This window comes from Haemaphysalis longicornis, unplaced genomic scaffold (assembly GCF_048455015.1).
Source record: "Haemaphysalis longicornis isolate Haplotype H1 unplaced genomic scaffold, Haemaphysalis longicornis Haplotype H1 scaffold_14, whole genome shotgun sequence".
Taxonomy (NCBI): domain Eukaryota; kingdom Metazoa; phylum Arthropoda; class Arachnida; order Ixodida; family Ixodidae; genus Haemaphysalis; species Haemaphysalis longicornis.
In genome coordinates this window covers 57,309,105-57,316,026 of record NW_027526245.1, presented here as the reverse complement: position 1 = coordinate 57,316,026, position 6,922 = coordinate 57,309,105, and positions in this window count along the sequence as shown.

Sequence of the window (6,922 nt, the reverse complement as noted above, 5' to 3'; positions counted from 1 at the left end):
ATTTTTTTTTGGTGTATTCAGCAATTTCAGCAATAACAATTCGTGGTTTACTTGGGCACATTGTACACAAACCAAAAGTTGAACCGACTGCACAAAAATTCCAGAAAGTAAGGTGGCAATGAAGCAAAATCAACTAGTTCACCCGGCTGAATATTCGGACCTGGAGAGGAACGAAAAATAGGCCGCATAAAAGAGCAGTCCGAAAAATTCGTGAGTCATTACTCCAGTGAAATTCAGAAGTGGATCGGTCGGCCGATGTCGATAATCGAAGCGATGATCCAACGAGATGATCTCTGAAATGATGACTCGCTGGCTCGTTGGCCGACGGCACATAGCCGACGACGGTCTACCCCAAGCAAGCTCAAAATGTACAATATGTATACTTTATATACACTACGTATTTACAACTTTTAAGGCTCGCGATCGCATACAAGAGGTCGGGCAAGGCCGCGCCGAGCGGGGCTCGCTGCTGTCCTCTTTTCTCCTCTGTCTTTCCCCTATCCTCCAAAAACCTCAAACTCCTCGGTTTTACCAACCAACAAAACCCCGCCCACAAAAGGGGCGTTACAACTTGAGAGTGATGATGGCTCATTTTTTAGCCCACACTAGTCCACTGATTGGCCACCGTGACAAACAAAGTTCAAAATAGTCACGTGAGCAACCTCTTTCACACTCAGACAGAAACCTAAAGGTATTCCCCAAACACAAATATCACAAAAATGAAAACCAACCAACTAAAAGCAGACCTAACGACGGGAATCGGCTCTCGGGCGGAGCGTCCTGAAGTAATGTCCATACCGTACACGCCTATGTTTGTGCTCCGCGTCACCAGAATTCCTTTCCTTTGTAAACACGTGCTGTGCCTAACAACGCCTAGTTGCCTAACTATTAATGCACCCCAGCCGCCGAGTCGCCAGGGTTAGCCGTGTGACGAACGGAAACTTGGCCCAGCAGCTTTGTGCAGTGCAGCTGTCGTAGACTGAACGTCTGGTGCCCTCTTCCTATCTTTGACCTCCAGCTCCCGTCCGGTCCGGGAATTCTCATGGCAGTAACCGCGGTCGTTAAAATGTCAACGGCCACCCTCCGCCGGTTTCTCAATGGAATGCACAGAAATCCTCCTTCGAAGGCTGACTTCGCTTTCAACTATTATGGGGTGACCGACGCATTTGTATACGTCCTTTCTGGGCCTCCTTGTCCGATGACTACAATAGCACGGCGAACAAATACCAGCCCCCCCCCCCCCCCTCCAGTCTCTCCCAGCGCCCCTCGCGTACATGTCAGCTCGTCCGCTGGGAAAACAAATATAATACAGGTATATCCGCTATGCCCACCGAACAATTCCCAGTTTCCGGGCGGCAATAATTAGGGAGTTTAGCATAGCGGCTAGCGGAGGCTCACGCTACGGCGGTGGGATAGCGGGCCCCTAGTGCGCATGCGCGCGCTGGGCGTGTAAGGAGGTTGAGGAGGATGAGGAGGAATGCGCGGGCATTGCGAGGAATGCGCGGGCATTGCGAGGAATGCGCGGGCATTGCGAAGGCTGGCTAGCGGAACTAATTCCCCTACAGGAACGAATTTCCACCTGCGCAATTGGGCCCCGCTACCCACCGCCGTAGCGTTAGCGGACGGAGCCCGCTGTGCTATAACTCTCTATTACCAAGTGAGGTGCCCAAACTTAATAACTCCTATGGGGTAACAGGCGGTTCCTCGCGAAAGTCCAAAACATCCAGACAGTCCGAATTTTCGGAGTCCGAAATAATGGTCGGCTACTATACTGAAAAAGTATCCCAAAATTTAAAACCGAAAGTTACGCAAGACAAAGTCAAGTATTTCAGCACACAGCTTCCATCGTTTATTTAATCCTCTCCAGAAACGTTCTGGACAGTTATTATCCCGAATCAGCTCTTCTGATTCATTTTTAATCGATGAAAAACTAGTGATGACCAAACTGTGGCTTCCTCAGGTTTCAACAGTAATTTCAGAACAGTGTTTACAAAGGGCAACGCCAGGCGTCCGCATTTCTATCTTGCATCTCCCCCTTGTACCTGATATTTCTATTTCTGAGTTTGGAGTGTTTAATTTGTTGCTGAACTTGATGTTAAGAAATCAACTCGACCTGATCATATTTACAGTGCCTTCCTGCAGCAGTATCGTGAGTGGTGCTCAGAATATTTATATACACTATATACCATATCTCTCAATAAAAGTGTCCTAGCGGAAGACTAGAAAACCGCCTAAATGAAACCCTTGCATATACATGATGAAAGGCATTCATTTCTAACTACCGCCCTATTTCCGTGACATCAACAACATGCAAATTGTAGGAACACAAAATTCAATAACACCTCATTAAATTTCTCAAAGAACATTATGCATTGATGAATGCTCAACACGGGTTCGGTTGCGGGAATTCCGCGACGACACTCTTACGTGAAACTGTTTATTGTTCTCCCAAGCAATAGAATAATGCAAACACACTAATGTTATATTTGCAGATTTCCGTAAAGCATTTGGCGAGATCTCACGCACTAAATTACTGCACAAATTCCGCTTGATAATCAGAAATGAAAAATGCTAGCATTTATGAAAGCCTACCCGTCGAATCGCAACCTATTTCTTGTTCTGAATGGAGTTTGTTCAGGTAAAGTCAAAGTTGATTCCAGCGCCCCCCCGGAATGTGTTCTCGGTTGACTCTGATTTTTGCTGTTTTTAGATAACATTGTAACAGACCTGTCTGATCCAGTAAAGTTATGCACTGATTATTGTGCAATATATGGGAAAATTAGTTCTGTGGAAGATCGGACTCGACTAAAACGAAAATTTTGCCAAAGTAATTTCTTGGTGCTATAAGTGGCAAATGTCAATAAACCTTGAAAAGCGGTAGTAATAAGAATAACACACAAATAGCTACCGCTGTTGTATTGTTACACTCCAAACAACGTTTTTCTTTCCCAAGTACATTAGTACTAATATCGGGTGTTTGGATTTCAAATGACCCCTCTTGACCGATCTTATTAATGTTGTAGCTGCAAAATCTCTTCGAAAACTTATTTTCTTAAGGCGTTCATTAAAGTCCGCAACACCCAATCTACGTCTTCTTGCCTACAATTAAATTATCCGTCCAATAATGGAGTATACAGTCGTCATTTGGTACTCTTTTACTAAGAACAATATACAAATCTGAGAAAGAATACAAAACGAAGCAGTTCAATTTATATTTACTGATACGGCCGTTCCTTCATCACTGAATTTCTAGAAAAAGCGGGTTTCAATCAGCTTCGGACAGAGAGAATAAACTAATTAAATCAACAAAGGCTTCAGAGAGGCATCCTCATTACAGGATGCCTTGAGCTCGGGGCGAGTCGACAGCTGTTCGATCAAGCTGAGTGGATCTTCCAGGCCGGAGCTGGCCAATGTTCTCTCTGTGGAAAGCTGGATCTTAGGGTTCTAGCGTAGATTTGTCGTAGCCCCCCACTATGTGTCTGAGAGTCGCAGGCTATCTACGGAAGCGGCAAAGCGGAGAAAAGTGAGTCTGGTCAAAGAGGTGAAGTGTATTGGGATGTGAAGAGGCGTTAAACTACAGGGAGCGCAGTAATTCTTCCTGGTCCCTGGGTAGCTATTTGTGCGGGTGAGAGTTGGTTTTACGGGACAGCCTATAGTGCTGCGTAATTGGCTTGTATGTGACACCAGGCTGCATGCGCTCGGGTTCGGCTTCATCAGCGCTTGCTCGGCGGGTAAAATCTCGAGCCACGAGGTTGGTGAGAGAGCAATGGCATCTGTCCCTTGAAATTTTTTTTTCAGTTAGTCAAAAGCCACTACCATGGGGACACTTGGCACCTTTTATGCTATTCTGAAGCTCATGCAGCCAGAAAATGAAACTCTCTGATGAATACACCTCTTGTCGCGCGAAATAACTATTTTAAGTATTCTTTTTTCACACGCACCATTGTACACAGGACTGACCTGGAGAATCTTGTTGTTTCTCATAACTTATTACCCTTATTCAAGTCGCACATAATTTTATTGTTAGCCGCGGGTTCAACTTTCGGCCGCGGCGGCCGCTTTTCTGATCGAAGCGAAAAGCGAAAACGCCCGTGTGTTCGAGATTTCGGCGTATGTTGAAGATCCACAGCTGGTAAAATATATGCCGGAGCCCCCGACTACGGCGCCCCTCATCGCGTGTGAAGCGTCGGCGCGTCCAACACCACAATCAATCAAATCGAATCCATGCTTTGACTGTTGTTGTGTGTTTTTTTTACCTGCCGTCGACTATGTTTCTGTGCAATTGTGTATCTTGTTAAGCCCTCATTACAAATCTGTACCCACCCAGCTAATATCTCGTAGAGAGACCGCAGTAACTACAAATAAATAAAAAAAATACTTAATTCCTCATGCCTGAACAAAATCCGATATTTGAAAATGAGAATTGCGAATTGGCTTAATGTGTAAGATCATTTCGCCGCCAGCTATATCTTGTAGTTTGGTTTTGTGTGTATTTTGTGGCCAGCGCCGGGCCGCGCCCAGCCATCTAAGCTAAGTTATAAGAAGCGCGCCTTTCCACCTCTTTTTTTGTATGCCTCTCGGGCTATCTAATTTCATGGGAAGGGTGTATTTCCTTTCCTAACTTGGATAGAACGTTCGTTATTCGTCGCCAATGTTTTAGACCTGGTTCGCTAGTTCTCGAATGATTAACGCCGAAGCATAACGGGGGCCGTATTCTGCTGGGCATCCGGCGCGCCTCGAGGCGCAATCCGGTGCGGTCACGTGAGGAGGCGCTCGGATGGGATTTCACGCGATTGGCTCGGAGCGAAAACGTCAGCCGGCCTGCGTCACGCGGCTATATTTTGGCTATGTTTTGGTGACTTCACGTAGCCAAAGGCTCCCACTCGTTCTCCCGCGACCGGCGGGTGAAATCCGGCGCGGTTGAGAGCGCATCGGATTGTACGATGGCTGCGTATATGCCGCCTGTGTTTGCACTTTTGTTGGAGCTGCTGGAGGAGGATCCCGTGCCTGAGCGTCGACTGAGCGACGGCGACTTTCAGCGCCGTTTCCGTGTCAACAAGGGCCCGGCGCGGATGCTGTGCGATGCACATGACGAGCACGTTAGGCCTCGAGGTGCGACGGGGCCGTCTACGGAAGCGAACGTGATGTGCGCGCTGAGGTTCTTCGCTACCGGCAGCTTTCAACAGATTGTCGGTAGCGGTGATACTCTCGGCATGACGCAGCCGTCGGTCAGCCGCAGCATTCACGCCGTTGCCAAGGCGCTGAAATTGGAAGCCCTTATCGGCCATCGAGGTGCAGCGAAGTGTCAACAGATACGAAGGTGCTGTGCGTGCTGTGTCCCTCTTCGTAACTGACAGTTTGCAAAGCGTTTTCTGCCACCACGAAACACTGTCGCACCCCGCCGCCAGTCGCAGCGTTCACACTGTGGTGTCGGCACTGACGGAGCTCCGACAAACGAGGGTTTTGGATACCCCGGCGACGTAAGCACGGTGTAAGTACTACTTGTTTCTGGCTACGTTTGTTACGGAAGCAAAAAATGATGTAGCCCCATTGTTTTGCATCGAAGGGAAAAGGAGCGCGATGTCTGAGAAGCAGTCATTGAAATGTGTTTGTTTTGTGCGGTGTCGTGTGGTGGCAGTGATCTCCCATAAATTTTGCAATTGTGAATCATCAAATAGTTTGTCAAAAAAAAAACTTAGCAGATGCATGCATATGTAAATAATCTGTTAACTCTCCGGCCTATGTTCGCTTAAGTGTAATGATATCGAAAAGGTATGTCAATAAATGTAGATAAAATGAACACGTTCAGAGGTATCGAATAGGGTGGCGTCTTGAAAGAAAAAAAGCCTATAAAGAAAGATAAACAGGTGTACCGTGTTGGGCGTCTGACTGACTTCATAACGAACCGTGTAATATATGCGTAAAGTATATCGCCCTCGCCCCGCCCCCATCATGTGTCAACTGCTTCGGCTTCTTGTCACTTCGGCTGACATGTTTTCCCCTCCTTGACACATAGTGAAAAGGTGACAAGTTCAGCTTGTCGGGTCGTTTTAAGGGTTTATCGATTTCGAAATGCGGGGTGGGGAGGGGTTGTATTTCGCAGTTGTACCGCATAGATGGGTGGGAGGGCCCTTATCTATAGTTGTAAGTAACCAATTTTCCTCTCAGGTCGTCTGGATGGTCTAATTCCCCTGCTATGCGAAACAACGACGATTAAAGAAAAGGCACATACAACACGGCGACGTCGTTGGTCGTTGCATGCAGTTGCGGAATGATACAGTTCCAAGTAACCCAGTTCTTTGTATTCTTACTCTTGTTTATTACCTTTTCCTTTTTTCAAACTGTGTACTTGTTTAATGCTTTAGTACATATTTGTGTTATGTATTTCTTTCAGGTGTGCGACGCCAGTATGAAGGCCCTGACTGTGACTGCCGACTACAGTGCCTTTGTGTGACTGGCTGTTCACTGTTGCCCGTGACGTGTAAAGCTTGGCGAGTTCTGGGGTTGATGGTGGCCACCTGTTCGAGTCGTGGCTCATGACACCCCCTGCTCGTCGTCCAGGCCCCAGACACCTCAAGAAAAGTACAATGCCGCACATGCTTCGATGTGGTCTGTCGTGAAGTGCAGCATTGCAGTTCTCAAGAGCTGTTTTCCTTGCCTGCAGTAGCACCAGCTTTTCTTCATAGGCCTCTTCTGGCAGCCAACATTGTCAGTGTGTGTTGTGTGGCTGCCTGTTGGAACGACTGACGACAATATCTGCAGCAGCAGCAAGGGACGAGGGCAGTGATACAGACGACGCGGCTGAGGAGGTGCCTGCCCCCGACATGTTGATTCTTGCTCCTGAAGGACAGGGCAACCAACACATCTTCAGACAGCTTTGTGGCACTGAACATCTCATTTTTAATATTCGTTTCTGATTGTG